This window comes from Nerophis lumbriciformis, linkage group LG25 (genome assembly GCF_033978685.3).
Source record: "Nerophis lumbriciformis linkage group LG25, RoL_Nlum_v2.1, whole genome shotgun sequence".
NCBI classification, from domain to species: domain Eukaryota; kingdom Metazoa; phylum Chordata; class Actinopteri; order Syngnathiformes; family Syngnathidae; genus Nerophis; species Nerophis lumbriciformis.
In genome coordinates, this window is record NC_084572.2 from 30,501,783 (window position 1) to 30,518,995 (window position 17,213).

The following is a 17,213-nucleotide window of genomic DNA, read 5'->3' on the forward strand; positions in this document are numbered from 1 at the left end:
TTAATAAATCATATGATGCCAACTCATTTTCTATTTCTTGCCAAGACTGTTTTTGGAATGCTTAGCAGAAGCAATCACACACACGCACACACAACTTTTTCAGTTATCAAAGCGACTTTGTAGTCATTCCTTTCATCCAAAAGTGAAGGCAAGTATTTTAATAAGAAGCACATGACTGTACAATCCTGGTCAAGATGACAAGGCTTTCCTTTCCTCACAATGATCTTACAAGACTCTCAGTTGGAAACATCATCAATATAAAAACAGTTTCAGTCAAAGGTTTACGTACAAAAGATCGACGCAAAGACACAAAATTCCCCTTTTCGCCGACGCATTCATTGTTTCATATCAACATTTGAGAAAACAAACATGGAGCTTTTTCAAAAATGTATGACAATAGAAAAAGAAAACTATGTTTTTCTTTTAATATGGTTTCTGCACACTAAAAAAAAATGCTGGCTTATTTTTGATAACCCAATTTATGAGTTGCGAGTGTTGGGTTCAATTTGAGTTATTTTTATGAAGAGCAATCCATGTTTTGGTTTATAAGGGTATTATTTTAAAGGGGAACATTATCAGAATTTCAGAAGGGTTAAAACCATTAAAAATTAGTTCCCAGTGGCTTATTTTATTTTTCGAAGTTTTTTTCAAAATTTTACCCCCTAAAAAAAGCTTCAAAGTGCCTGATTTTAACCATCGTTATATACACCCGTCCATTTTCCTGTGACGTCACATCATCATCGGCGGTCACTCGGACGAGTATGACGATCCTCCTGGTAGGGGTGTATCCCTTTATGGAGGATGCCTGTGCGTGACTTTGTTTAATGTGGGAGACTGGTGCACAGTCACCACACGATCAGGGTCCAGTGGCATGGAGTCCAAGACGACTGGGGACCCTTTTCTGCTGCAGCCTTCTTCCGCCATCGCAGCCGTTGTGGTAGTTCTTAAAATCTACAGTCTTCCACCAGCTCCGCCGTTGAGGTCTTCACCGTATCCCTGGCTAGGGGGCAGTCAGGTACTAGGCCTTTGCCAAGGACCACCTGGGGTAACAGTAGTAAAAGGGGTTAACCTCCTAGTTAGGGATGATGCTTGAAACCGGTTTTCCCGGTTGTTCGACAAGAAAAGAACCGAGTCCTCGGACTCGAATCCCTTTTTGAGAACCGGTACCCGTTATCGAGACTACTATAGTTAAGAAAAAGAGTTGGTTCTTTATTCGAATCCCTGGGAACGAATCCCGTCCAGACAAGAAATGCCCCGTGGCACATCACAAGAAATGACGTCACGTAGCTCAGTCATTAGGCGCAGATAGGGAAAGCAGGAAAAACAATGGACCGGAAAAAGCGCTCCAAGGTGTAATAAAGTTCAAAACAAAAAGGTATAATCCAATGAATAACTTTACTGAGAGATTTGAGCAGGGTACAAACACATGACGAACACTTTTACGACTAACCGGAAACATAGCAACCAGGCTAGCAACGCACTTCCTTTACGGCAGCTGTCGCAACATTCTTAAAGCAACCGCAGCACATACATATTGATACAACATATATGACATGATCTCCCTTTTTTAACTTTTTAACCCTTTTCGTTTACTTTCCCAGCGTGCTCATAACCTCATTCTTAGCTGCCGGCGTGGCGACATGCAACAACACTTTTCGGGGCTACTGCGCATGCTCGTCACTCCCGTTGCATGCTGGGTAGTGTAGTTGTTATATTCCCTAGCTCATAACATCACATCTTTCCCCCTATAAAGAAATAATGTTAACTCAATAAAGTGTATTTCTTTTTTTAGCTTGAACTTTTCATTTTTTAGCATTGTAACCACATTTGCAAACAACTTTTCTCTTCATAGAATTTTCTTTCAATAAAGAAATAAAGTGCAAAAATGTCAAAGCATCATAAACAGTTATGTCAACACAGTGATGCCAATACAAACAAACATGGCGGAAAGAACAGCAAGGTAGCGACAATAGCTCGGATTCAGACTCGGATTTCAGCGGCTTAAGCAAAATTGAAGAAGAAACTGAAGCTATTGAGCCATATCGGTTTGAACCGTATGCAAGCGAAACCGACGAAAACGACACGACAGCCAGCGACACGGGAGAAAGCGAGGACGAATTCGGCGATCGCCTTCTAACCAACGATTGGTATGTGTTTGTTTTTAACTGTTGTAATGTTTTGTTGTTTTTTTTCCAACTTTTTTTACTGGCATTTTCAAATAGCAAGTCGAAACAGTACAATTTTAAAGTCAGTAAATTATTCACACCCTTTCCCTTAAAACCCAAACCACCCACCCACCCACCCACCCTCAGGTCCCTCCAACGAGGGACAAATGGCACAATTATATAACAAGTAAGACGACAAAGACAGACACATTCTCACACACACACACACATACGAGGCCAGAGACAGACAGACGGGCTGAAAAAGGAGAGAGAGGGAGAAGAAGAAAAAAAAAAATATATATATATATATATATATATATATATATATATATATATATATATATAAAAAGATATAATAATAATAATAATAATAAAATAAAAATGTAATAATAATATAGAATAAAATAAAAATAGAATAAAATACTAATAATTAAAAGGGAGATTATTGTGTTGTAATGTTTTTAAGCTAAATTATTGGTAAACACAGTTTATGTATAATAATTTACATAAAACCGCGAGTAATGAATAAAGTTTTCATCTAGGAATATATTCTGTAGACATACCCTCATCCGCTCTCTTTTCCTGGGGGTCTGGCGGCAGATTTCTTTGACTTTATCGTTGGAAATGCATCTGCTTTGAGTGTCGCAGGATATCCACACATTCTTGCCATCTCTGTCGTAGCATAGCTTTCGTCGGTAAAGTGTGCGGAACAAACGTCCAATTTCTTGCCACTTTCGCATCTTTGGGCCACTGGTGCAACTTGAATCTGTCCCTGTTCGTGTTGTTACACCCATACTTGCCAACCTTGAGAACTCCGATTTCGGGAGGTGGGGGGTGGGGGGGGCGTGGTCGGGGGGGCGGAGTATATTTACAGCTAGAATTCACCAAGTCAAGTATTTCATATATATATATACATATATATATATATATATATATATATATATATATATATATATTTATATATATATATATAAATAAAAGAAATACTTGAATTTCATCCATCCATCCATCCATTTTCTACCGCTTATTCCCTTTTTTTGGGGTCGCGGGGGGCGCTGGAGCCTATCTCAGCTACAATCGGGCGGAAGGCGGGGTACACCCTGGACAAGTCGCCACCTCATCGAATTTCAGTGTTCATTTATTTACACATATACACACACATAACACTCACCTACTCATTGTTGAGTTAAGGGTTGAATTGTCCATCCTTGTTCTATTCTCTGTCACTATTTTTCTAACCATGCTGAACACCCTTTCGCAGGTACCCAGAAAGGTTTCGAGTACCACCAAAAAAACGGAATCTCTGAAGACAGTATAAAAATCTGTGTTAAAGGTGTACAAATACTGTTTGTATAATAAGCATGTTATTTTTTTACAAATAAGGGTTAAGAGTTCAGTACTAAAATAAAAAAAAAAGAATGTGGCTTAAGTACAGTTTTTTAATTGAGCTGCTGCATTTTTTGGTTGGGTTGTTTATTTTGAGTAACTTCTATACATTTCTAAAAGGGGAGGAATGTAATAGAGTTATCTATGTTTGTCTGTTGCCATCTCCTGGTGAATGTTGGCTATAGCGTACTGGGGTTACTTTTTGGTTGGCCAACGATTTACGTGGTGTTGCGCACCTGACATCACTCAGGTCCGCATGGAGCTGGAGGGGGCGTGGCTTCCAGCTCCGCCTGAATTTTGGGAGATTTTCGGGAGAAAATTTGTCCCGGGAGGTTTTCGGGAGAGGCGCTGAATTTCGGGAGTCTCCCGGAAAATCCGGGAGGGTTGGCAAGTATGGTTACACCCTCCGACAACACACCGACGAGGCATGATGTCTCCAAGGTACGGAAAACAGTCGAAAAAACGGAAAATAACAGAGCTGATTTGATTCGGTGTTTGTAATGTGTTTGAGAAAATGGCGGATTGCTTCCCGATGTGACGTCGTCATCGCTCCGAGAGCGAATAATAGAAAGGCGTTTAATTCACCAAAATTCACCCATTTAGAGTTCGGAAATCGGTTTAAAAAAATATATGGTCTTTTTTCTGCAACATCAAGGTATATATTGACGCTTACATAGGTCTGGTGATAATGTTCCCCTTTAACTCAGTTTCTGGGTTTTCAAAATGATGAACCATTTTTGGGTTGTTTTTCAACGAGTAACGCTGTAGAGGTTGCCCTCTAGTGGGTTCTTCGGATCGCCACACACTGCCAAGAGAGCCCGGAATTCAGGGTATAACACCCTTTTATTTTTATTCAATAATGCAGGGTTTTTGCTTTCCAGCAAAATGTATTTTCTGTGTCTGTGTCTCTCTCTCTCTCTCCAACCCCGTGTCTCATTCCGGCTGCTGCTAATAAAGGCGACAGGTGATTAGAATATTTAGTGGTTCTCAACCTTTTTTCAGTGATGTACCCCCTGTGAACATTTTTTAATTCAAGTACCCCCTAATCAGAGCAAAGCATTTTTGGTTGAAAAAAAAGAGATAAAGAAGTAAAAATACAGCACTATGTCATCAGTTTCTGATTTATTAAATTGTATAACAGTGCAGAATATTACTCATTTGTTGTGGTCTTTCTTGAACTATTTGGAAAAAAAGATATAAAAATAACTAAAAACTTGTTGAAAAATAAACAAGTGATTCAATTATAAATAAAGATTTCTACACATAGAAGTAATCATCAACTTAAAGTGCCCTCTTTGGGGATTGTAATAGAGATCCATCTGGATTCATGAACTTCATTCTAAACATTTCTTCACAAAAAAAAGAAATCTTTAACATCAATATTTATGGAACATGTCCACAAAAAAATCTAGCTGTCAACACTGAACATTGCAGTGTTGCATTTCTTTTCACAGTTCTTTTTGACAGACATTTAAAAAATATCTCACGTACCCCTTGGCATACCTTCAAGTACCCCCAGGGGTACGCGTACCCCCATTTGAGAACCACTGGATTAGATAACCAGGCCCACCTGGGCCATTTACTCACCCATCGCTGTCTTCGAGGCAGGTCCTGGCGCACCCCGTCCCGCGGCAGGCCCGCAGGCCACGCCCCCCTCCACAAACACATTTTGGGGTAAAAGGCTTTTTTTTTTTTTATTCAAAAGGTACTTTTTTGTTGAAGGGAATTTTATTATGGATTAATCTCATTAACATTATTTTCAATCACCCAATATTGAGTCAGCATAACTAAATTTCGGGGTTAAATAATTCAACCCAATAGTTTGGTTGGGAATAACCCAACATTAAGTTATAATAACTCAACTTTTTGGTTAAATAATTCAACGCAAAAGTTGGGTTGAAAAATTAACCCAAAATGTTGAGTTAAAATAACTCAAATAAGGGGTTTGTCCTTTTCTTAATCAATCAATTCTGAACCAGCAGTTGGGTTAAAATTGGGTTATTTTTCAACCCAACATGTTTTAGTGTGTGTAGAGGACAAACATGACACAAAACTTCTTAATTGTTAGAAATCAGACTGTTTACTGTATATTTAACGTGCTTACCATCAATTGATTAACGTGGACCCCGACTTAAACAAGTTGAAAAACTTATTGGGGTGTTACCATTTAGTGGTCAATTGTACGAAATATGTGCAATCTACTAATAAAAGTTTCAATCAATCAATCAATTCACTGATGAGAGTATTTGGCGAGCGCCGTATTGTCCTGCTAATTTCGGCGGCCCTTGAACTCACCAGTTTGTTTACATGTACAACTTTCTCCGACGCTGCCACAAAAAGACGTGTTTAATGCCACTCCTTTGTCTCATTTTGTCTACCAAACGTTTTATACTGTGCCCCTGAATCCACAAAGGTGAGCTTTGTTGACGTTGACTTGTGTGGAGAGCTAATCAGGCATATTTTGGTCACTGCACGACTGCAAGCTAATCGATGCTACCATGCTATTTAGGCTAGCTGTATGTAAATATTGCATCATTATACCTGGTTTGTTTTCAATTTAATTTCCTTAAGTCCTCTGTGTACTTCATTTATATTTGCACGTCTCATGACACATTATCTGTATGTACTATTTGTGCGCCATGTTGTTCCAGACCACAGCAAACGTTACCCAGCTTGCAAAGATTGTAATAAATTCTTTAGAAGAAGACAACCTGCAGTTTCCTTTACACTTGGACAATCTCTGTGTTGGCCCTGCGATGAGCTGGCGACTTGTCCAGGGTGTACACCACCTTCCGCCCGAATGCAGCTGAGATAGGCTCCAGCACCCCCCGCGACCCCGAAAGGGACAAGCGGTAGAAAATGGATGGCTGGACACACATCTATACCTTTGGCCATTCTAAGAGAGTCACTTCCAGGAGTTATCTCGCCTTCTGAGAAGCCTCCGTTTTACTAATGTTTTAGTCATTTTGATAGTAGGCTAATATAGACACTTGCATCATGTGTTGCCTTCATTATAACACTTATATAAGGCGCTTAATTTTTTGCCGTTTCAGACAGATTTTCTTTTGTACTTTTGGTACAATATGGCTCTTTCAACATTTTGGGTTGCATATCCAGATAACATCATTTTCCCCATGAAACTAATCTGACTCATGTGAGCAGGCTTCTGTGTAAACACATTTTGTTGCAAGATTCACAAACTATATTTATATTTGGGATAATCACAGTCATGTTCTAAAGTTTTACGTATCGCAGCGACCATCTTTTTACATTTTTCACTAATATACCTTCTTTGCTTTCCTCTTGAAGCGACCATTTATTTATTTTTTTAAATTTCAGTCTGTGTTCAGTTCTCCCAGATGCGCAAAAGCTCAAAACAGGAGAAAGGAGCACCCCCTACTGGCTACTTACAATATGATTCGCGTATGTTTAAAGGGGCGTGGCCTGTACATCTGGGACGCAAGTCTCTTTTTGGTAGGAACGCCACGCAACTCTTGTTACATGAGGCCCCTGGTCTGCCAGAGAATACAAAGACGTGGCAACTTAGATGCTATATTTAGTGATTATTCATAACCTGAGAGACTTAATTTGGGGACCGCGTGGCGCGGTTGGAAAAGTGGCCGTGCCAGCAACCTGAGGGTTCCTGGTTCAATCCCCACCTTCTACCAACATCGTCACGTCCGTTGTGTCCTTGAGCAAGACACTTCACCCTTGCTCCTGATGGGTGGTGGTTAGGGCCTTGCATGGCAGCTCCCGCCATCAGTGTGTGTGTGAATGGGTGAATGTGGAAATAGTGTCAATGTGCTTTGAGTACATTAAAAGGTAGAAAAGCGCTATACAAGTATAACCCATTTACCATTTTAAAAGTAACTCCAAAATTTAACCCAACACTCGCAACTCATAAATTGGGTTATAAAAATAACCCAGCACACTGCAAAAAGTCAGTGTTCAAAAACAAGAGAAAAAAATTACAAAAATTAGGGGTATTTATTATTATTAAATTTTATTTTAATTTTATTATTATTATTATTATTATATATATATATATTTTTTTTTTTTTTCTCCCTCTCTCTCCTTTTCAGCCCGTCTGTCTGTCTCTGGCCTCGTATGTGTGTGTGTGTGTGTGTGTGTGTGTGTGTGTGTGTGTGTGTGTGTGTGTGTGTGTGTGTGTGTGTGTTTTATTTGAACTAAGCAAAATTATCTGCCAATAGAACAAGAAAATGTGGCTTGTCAAGACTTTTCAAAACAAGTAAAATTAGCTAACCTCAATGAACCCAAAAATAAGTATATTCTCACTAATAACAAGTGCACTTTTCTTGGTAGAAAAAAAGAGACCTTTTTGCTCAATATGTTGAAAAATATTCTTAAAATTTGTAAATGCTAGTGCCATTATCTTGACATAATGATATGCGCTCGGCATTACATTTAATTTTTTTAATTTTTAATTTATATTTATTGGTCCCCTTGGGGAAATTCATTGTCACTGCCGTACATTTAAACAATAGACATTACACATCACAAAAAAATAACAAAAAGACATCCTACATGACCAACACACATTTACAGGCTTGTCAGACTTATACTAAAAACTAATTTACTGTTCTTAATGGAAGGCAGGAAGGCAACCGCTTGTTACTGTCGGGGTCTCCTAGCCCCGCTCAGGCAAATCATATTGTCTAAAAATGCATTTTTCCATTGATAACATGACATCATCACACCAAGTGCGTGCTCTTTCAGTCAATTAGTGCGCATATATACAGCCCTGTATGTTTTAAATGTTTTAATTGCAATTTTGAGGAATTTATCTGAATGTGCATGAACTATTTCTGTTCAAAATTGTTTGAAATGTCAAATGTTTAAATATTAACTGTCAGTTTACTATACTGTGCCAACTGTACTACTATATGAGTATGTCTTTTCTATTGTTTCATTGAAAATAAAACAGCAAAGTCCATTTGGCTGTCATCTGTTTTAAATGAGACACATTTGTGTCAAAATCATGATTTTTTTTTTTTATTCATGCTTGAAATAAGAAATTATTACTTTGAAAAAGTAGTTTTATACTTGTGAGTGTTGATGACACAGCTTTGCAACAGTTGATATTCTAGTTTCAAGCATGTTTTACTCAATATAGCTCATCAAATCTCAGCAACGAGCTGTAATATCTCATTGAGATCATTTAGGACCAAAACCCTTAAAACAAGTAAAACACTAACATAAAATCTGCTTAGTGAGAAGAATTATCTTATCAGACAGAAAATAGGCAAATATCACCCTTATTTGAGATATTTCATCTTACTTAGATTTCAGTTTTTGCAGTGCAACGTACACATGATTAAATACTCCTAGTGAAAATAGCATGATACCCATCATGCACTGCACAGGTTTTTATTGAAACCTCACTTCAGTTGTTTACATAAAGATGCATAGTGTACTCGTCCTGTTTGAAGGACATTTTTAATAAGATGCACATTGTGGAGCACCCCCCCCCACCATCATTCCGTCAGAAAAGTAAAGAGGCTTCCTTTGTTCCTCCGTCGTTTCTTAGAAGAAAACTAAATCGTTTCATTCAGGACTTAGTTTGTTTGTGTGTGTGTGTGTGCGTGTGTGTGCACGCCACTGACAGGAAACAGAAGGGGAAAATCCCAAATAGAGGCGCATGGAAAACGCTGACCTTGCACCCTGGAGTCCTGCGGCACATGGCTGGACGGACGGAACGAGGACCGGAGGACTTGCGGGGCGGCCCTTAGTCTGCACAAAAACAGAAGCGAGCGGGCAATGAAAAGAAACGTCGCTTTCATGCAGGCTTTTTCGCACAAAAAGACGACAATTTTAAACATAAAGTGCACGCAGCTGTTGTCCCTACAGCATGAAAACAAACAAGTGTGTGTGTGTGTGTGTGTGTGTGTGTGTGTGTGTGTGTGTGTGTGTGTGTGTGGCTGCAACACACACATATTCCAATGTCAGTCATCTGGAGCATCTGTCCTGTCTGGCAAGAGGCGAGTATAGTTTGCAACAACACAACAACTGTTGCTCATGTTTCCACGAGGAAAGTGCTCTGTGGAACATTCTAGCAACACAAGCCCTCTCAAAGTCCTATCATCATTTGACAAATGCTCGGTGATTTAGAATAGTGGTTCTCAAACTTTGATAATAACCCACTTTGAAATTACAGTAAAGTAGCAGGCTTATGTATTCATTAAAAACAAGGCAGAGGTTTTATTGCAAGGGTGTCGGTGAGGGGGGGCGTGGCCTGCGGACCTGCAGCGAAGCGCGGTGTGCCAGGACCGGCTTTGAGATCAGCGGCAGGTGCGTAGATGACACAGCTGAGAGTGTTTGTCAAGTTGTGGAGGTCTTGCTCCTCCGGGTTCTTTGGACCACCAACCCTGGACATGACAGCCGCGTTCAGGGTTTTTGAACAGTGTTTTATTTTTCAATAAATTGTCCTTTTTATGCTTTTCAGCCATGTCAAAGTCTTTTCTCGCTCACGCTCGTGCTCCACCATCAACCACCTCCTTCCTTCCCAGGTGATCAGACAAATACTCTCAGCTGTGTCATCCACGCACCTGCCGCTGATCTCGAAGCCAGTTCTGGCACACCCCGCTTCACTGCAGGTCCGCAGGCCACGCCCCCCCACAGTGTCCAACTGATTTTAGACCAGGGGCCACATGGAGAAAAAATCTACTCCCAAGTGGGCCGGACTGGTAAACTCACGGCACGATAACTTAAAAATAAAGACAACTTTGGATTGTTTTGTTTAAAAATAGAACAATCACATTCTGAGAATGTACAAATCATATTGTTATTAATAGTATTTGACCTTTATTTGTCGTTATTTATACTTTCTGAATAATTTGTGATAATATTCAATTAACTCATTGGTGTTCATTTTCAATCTATCAAGAAAAAAATATCAAAATCAAATTACAGGATGTTATTTTTGTAGTTTGCTCATTTTCCTCGACTGGTGCACTAACATGTGGGTTTTTTTTTTACATATGTAGCATCGTCTACAAAGATACAAATAATTTAGAGATGTCCAATAATGGCTTTTTTGCTGATATCCAATATTCCGATATTGTCCAACTCTTAATTACCGATTCCGATATCAACCGATACCGATATATACAGTCATGGAATTAACACATTATTATGCCTAATTTTTAGAGCTGTCAGATAATGGCTTTTTTGCCGATATTCCGATATTGTCCAACTCTTAATTACAGATTCCGATATAAGCCGATACCGATATATACAGTCGTGGAATTAATTAATTATTATGCCTAATTTTAGAGATGGCTTTAGATAATGGCTTTTTTGCCGATATCCGATATTCCGATATTATCCAACATTGTCCAACTCTTAATGACCGATTCCGATATCAACCAATACGATATATACAGTCGTGGAATTAACACATTATTATGCCTAATTTTTAGAGATGTCCGATACTGGCTTTTTGCCGATATCCGAAATTGTCCAACATTGTCCAACTCTTAATGACCGATTCCGATATCAACCAATACGATATATACAGTCGTGGAATTAACACATTATTATGCCTAATTTTTAGAGATGTCCGATACTGGCTTTTTGCCGATATCCGAAATTGTCCAACATTGTCCAACTCTTAATGACCGATTCCGATATCAACCAATACGATATATACAGTCGTGGAATTAACACATTATTATGCCTAATTTTTAGAGATGTCCGATAATGGCTTTTTTGCCGATATTCCGATATTGTCCAACTCTTAATTACCGATTCCGATATCAACTGATACCGATATATACAATCGTGGAATTAACACATTATTATGCCTCATTTTTAGAGATGTCCCATAATGGCTTTTTTGCCGATATCCGATATTGTCCAACTGTTAATTACCGATTCAGATATCAACCGATACATACAGTCGTGGAATTAACACATTATTATGCCTAATTTTTAGAGATGTCCGATAATGGCTTTTTTGCCGATATCCCGATATTATCCAACTCTTAATTACTGATTCCGATATCAACCAATACCGATATATACAGTCGTGGAATTAACACATTATGCCTAATTTTTAGAGATGTCCGATAATGGCTTTTTTGCCGATATTCCGATATTGTCCAACTCTTAATTACCGATTCCGATATCAACCGATACCGATATATACAGTCGTGGAATTAACACATTATGCCTCATTTTTAGAGATGTCCGATAATGGCTTTTTTGCCGATATCCGATATTCCGATATTGTCCAACTCTTAATTACCGATACCGATATCAACAGATACCGATATATACAGTCGTGGAATTAACACATTATTATGCCTAATTTTTAGAGATGTACGATAATGGCTTTTTTGCCGATATCCGATATTGTCCAACTCTTAATTACCGATTCCGATATCAACCGATACCAATATATACAGTCGTGGAATTAACACATTATGCCTCATTTTTAGAGATGTCCGATAATGGCTTTTTTGCCGATATCCGATATTGTCCAACTCTTAATTACCGATATCAACAGATACCAATATATACAGTCGTGGAATTAACACATTATTATGCCTAATTTGGACAACCAGGTATGGTAAAGATAAGGTCATTTAAAAAAAAAAAAAATTAAATAAAATAAGATAAATAGATTAATTCCTATATATATAATTTTTATTTATTTATTCAGGAAAGAGGCGTTTTTGTTAACAAGTTAAAAAGGTGTTTAATGATAATACGGTTATGATATCGATGTTGACCCCAGGATGCAGAGACGGGAGGCGAGGTAGAATTTAGAAAAAAGGGAAACATTTAAATTAGTCCAAAAGGTGTAACAAAAGGCGATGGGGCACACTATGAGTTACAGACAATAACAGGTTCCTCAGTGGTTGGCAGGGAAAAAAAATTAAAAAAAAGCTGAATTTCCCTCAAAGATCAATAAAGTACTTTCTATTCTATTCTATTCTAAAAGGCCAGGGCCTCACTGAGCACAGAAAAAAGTCTCCTTTACCTCAGGGAGGTTAAGGATTACAGGACTAAGGAGAGACAACGTACCAGGACTGGCGAGGTGAAGCATGGCGCATGAACCAGAGACAGGTTCAGGAGACAATGACCGGCATGGCCCAGCTGTCAGTGACGAGCTTAAATACTCAGGTTAGATTGGTTGCAGGTGTGCCTTGGTGTCCGCCCCTCGCCGAGGACTAATGAACTGAAAAAACAGACCATAGGAACAAACGCAGACTTCACAAAAAAGGAGAATGATACAACACAACGAATACAAGCATGTTCAACACATATGGATTATTTTCTTTCATGAAGACAAGAATATAAGTTGGTGTATTACCTGATTCTGATTACTTGCATTGATTGGAACCAGGCAGTAGTGATGAGAACGTCCACATTTTAGAATGGAGGAGAAAAAAAGTCCTCCTTCTGTCCAATGCCACATGAAAATTGGCCCTGCGATGAGGTGGCGACTTGTCCAGGGTGTACCCCGCCTTCCGCCCGAATGCAGCTGAGATAAGCTCCAGCACTCCCCGCCACCCCAAAAGGGACAAGCGGTAGAAAATGGATGGATGGATAAGACTTTTGAAGTCATTTTGATAGTAGGCTACTATAGCTAATATAGACACGTACATCATGTGTTGCCTTCATTAAAACACTTATATAAGACTTTTAAAGTCATTTTGATAGTAGGCTACTTTAGCTAATATAGACACTTAAGTCATGTGTTGCCTTCATTATAACACTTATATAAGACTTTTAAAGTCATTTTGATAGTAGGCTATTAAAGCTAATATAGACACTTATGTCATGTGTTGCCTTCATTGTAACACTTAAATAAGACTTTTAAAGTAATTTTGATAGTAGGCTACTATAGCTAATATAGACACTTAAGTCATGTGTTGCCTTCATTATAACACTTATATAAGACTTTTAAAGTAATTTTGATAGTAGGCTAATATTGCTAATGTAGACACTTACATCATGTGTTGCCTTCATTATAAGACTTATATAGAACTTTTAAAGTCATTTTGATAGTAGGCTACTATATCTAATATAGACACTTACGTCATGTGTTGCCTTCATTTTAAGACTTATATAGAACTTTTAAAGTCATTTTGATAGTAGGCTAATATTGCTAATGTAGACACTTACATCATGTGTTGCCTTCATTTTAAGACTTATATAGAACTTTTAAAGTCATTTTGATAGTAGGCTAATATTGCTAATGTAGACACTTACATCATGTGTTGTCTTCATTATAACACATATATAGAACTTTTAAAGTAATTTTGATAGTAGGCTACTATAGCTAATATAGACACTTACATCATGTGTTGCCTTCATTATAACACTTATATAAGACTTTTAAAGTCATTTTGATAGTAGGCTACTATAGCTAATATAGACACTTACGTCATGTGTTGCCTTAATTATAACACTTATATAAGACTTTCAAAGTCATTTTGATAGTAGGCTACTATAGCTAATATAGACACTTACATCATGTGTTGCCTTCATTATAACACTTATATAGAACTTTTAAAGTCATTTTGATAGTAGGCTAATATTGCTAATGTAGACACTTACATCATGTGTTGCCTTCATTTTAAGACTTATATAGAACTTTTAAAGTCATTTTGATAGTAGGCTAATATTGCTAATGTAGACACTTACATCATGTGTTGTCTTCATTATAACACATATATAGAACTTTTAAAGTCATTTTGATAGTAGGCTACTATAGCTAATATAGACACTTACATCATATGTTGCCTTCATTATAACACTTATATAAGACTTTTAAAGTCATTTTGATAGTAGGCTACTATAGCTAATATAGACACTTACGTCATGTGTTGCCTTAATTATAACACTTATATAAGACTTTCAAAGTAATTTTGATAGTAGGCTATTATAGCTAATATAGACACTTACGTCATGTGTTGCCCTCATTATAACACTTATATAAGACTTTCAAAGTAATTTTGATAGTAGGCTATTATAGCTAATATAGACACTTACGTCATGTGTTGCCCTCATTATAACACTTATATAAGACTTTCAAAGTAATTTTGATAGTAGGCTATTATAGCTAATATAGACACTTACGTCATGTGTTGCCCTCATTATAACACTTATATTGTCATGATCCGTGTTACGGATCATCTTTAGTTTAGTTATGTTCTGTTAGTTTTGGACTCCCTCAGTTCCTGGTTGTGCACTTCCTTGTTTGAGTTTGTTACCATGGTTACGTATTATTTTCACCTGCCTCTGTTATTCGGGAAGCACACCTGTGCCTAATCAAGAGACACTATTTAAGCCTGCTTTTCTGTTCACTCGTCCTGGCTTCCATGTTTGCTGTATGCAACAGTCACGTTTGTTTATTCCTGGTCTTGATTCCTGATTCCTGATTCCGGTGCTAAGTAAGTTTTTGTTTTAGCTTCTCGTGCGAACAGCACGCTTTCCTTTTGTTTTGTTTTTGTCTGTTTGTATCCATTTACTATTTAAGTTAAATAAACCAAATCCTACCTGCACCCTTTCGTCCAAAGTGTCCGTGTTGCATCGGAGGAACGATCCCGCATAAATATGCGACCCCCACGTGACATATATAAGACTTTTAAAGTCATTTTGATAGTAGGCTACTATAGCTAATATAGACACTTACATCATGTGTTGCCTTCATTATAGCACTTATATAAGACTTTTAAAGTCATTTTGATAGTAGGCTACTATAGCTAATATAGACACTTACGTCATGTGTTGCCCTCATTGTAACACTTAAATAAGACTAAGTCATTTTGATTGTAGGCTACTATAGCTAATATAGACAATTACGTCTTGTGTTGCCTTCATTATAACACTTATATAAGACTTTTAAAGTCATTTTGATAGTAGGCTAATATAGCTAATATAGACACTTACGTCATGTGTTGCCTTCATTATAACACTTATATAGAACTTTTAAAATCATTTTGATAGTAGGCTAATATTGCTAATGTAGACACTTACATCATGTGTTGCCTTCATTATAACACTTATATAGAACTTTTAAAGTCATTTTGATAGTAGGCTAATATTGCTAATGTAGACACTTACATCATGTGTTTCCTTCATTATAACACTTATATAAGACTTTTAAAGTCATTTTGATAGTAGGCTACTATAGCTAATATAGACACTTACGTCATGTGTTGCCTTCATTATAACACTTATATAGAACTTTTAAAGTCATTTTGATAGTAGGCTAATATTGCTAATGTAGACACTTACATCATGTGTTGTCTTCATTATAACACTTATACAAGACTTTTAAAGTCATTTTGATAGTAGGCTACTATTGCTAATATAGACACTTACATAATGTGTTGCCTTCATTATTACACTTATATAAGGCTTTTAAAGTCATTTTGATAATAGGCTACTGTAGCTAATATAGACACTTACATAATGTGTTGCCTTCATTATTACACTTATATAAGGCTTTTAAAGTCATTTTGATAATAGGCTACTGTAGCTAATATAGACACTTACATCATGTGTTGCCTTCATTATAACACTTACATAAGACTTTTAAAGGCATTTTGATAGTAGGCTACTATAGCTAATATAGACACTTACGTCTTGTGTTGCCTTCATTATAACACTTATATAAGACTTTTAAAGTAATTTTGATAGTAGGCTACTATAGCTAATATATACACTTACATCATGTGTTGCCTTCATTATAACACTTATATAAGACTTTTAAAGTCATTTTGATAGTAGGCTACTATAGCTAATATATACACTTACATCATGTGTTGCCTTCATTATAACACTTATATAAGACTTTTAAAGTCATTTTGATAGTAGGCTACTATAGCTAATATAGACACTTACGTCATGTGTTGCCCTCATTGTAACATTTAAATAAGACTAAGTCATTTTGATTGTAGGCTACTATAGCTAATATAGACAATTACGTCTTGTGTTGCCTTCATTATAACACTTATATAAGACTTTTAAAGTCATTTTGATAGTAGGCTTCTATAGCTAATATAGACACTTACGTCATGTGTTGCCTTCATTATAACACTTATATAGAACTTTTAAAATCATTTTGATAGTAGGCTAATATTGCTAATGTAGACACTTACATCATGTGTTGCCTTCATTATAACACTTATATAGAACTTTTAAAGTCATTTTGATAGTAGGCTAATATTGCTAATGTAGACACTTACATCATGTGTTGTCTTCATTATAACACTTATACAAGACTTTTAAAGTCATTTTGATAGTAGGCTACTATTGCTAATATAGACACTTACATAATGTGTTGCCTTCATTATTACACTTATATAAGGCTTTTAAAGTCATTTTGATAATAGGCTACTGTAGCTAATATAGACACTTACATAATGTGTTGCCTTCATTATTACACTTATATAAGGCTTTTAAAGTCATTTTGATAATAGGCTACTGTAGCTAATATAGACACTTACATCATGTGTTGCCTTCATTATAACACTTACATAAGACTTTTAAAGGCATTTTGATAGTAGGCTACTATAGCTAATATAGACACTTACGTCTTGTGTTGCCTTCATTATAACACTTATATAAGACTTTTAAAGTAATTTTGATAGTAGGCTACTATAGCTAATATATACACTTACATCA

General features: G+C 36.9%; 1 protein-coding gene across 1 annotated transcript in view; it reads right to left on the reverse strand.

The window, feature by feature from the left end:
• Positions 1-17,213, reverse strand: part of LOC133621962 (neuropeptide Y receptor type 2-like) — a 159,011-nt gene that overhangs the window by 133,655 nt on the left and 8,143 nt on the right. Inside the window, exons 2-3 of the mRNA XM_061984458.1 lie at positions 12,600-12,753; positions 9,226-9,302 (exon numbers count right to left, since the gene is read on the reverse strand). The gene's annotated coding sequence lies outside the window, so the exon portion shown is untranslated. The remainder of the gene's footprint in view (positions 1-9,225; positions 9,303-12,599; positions 12,754-17,213) is intronic.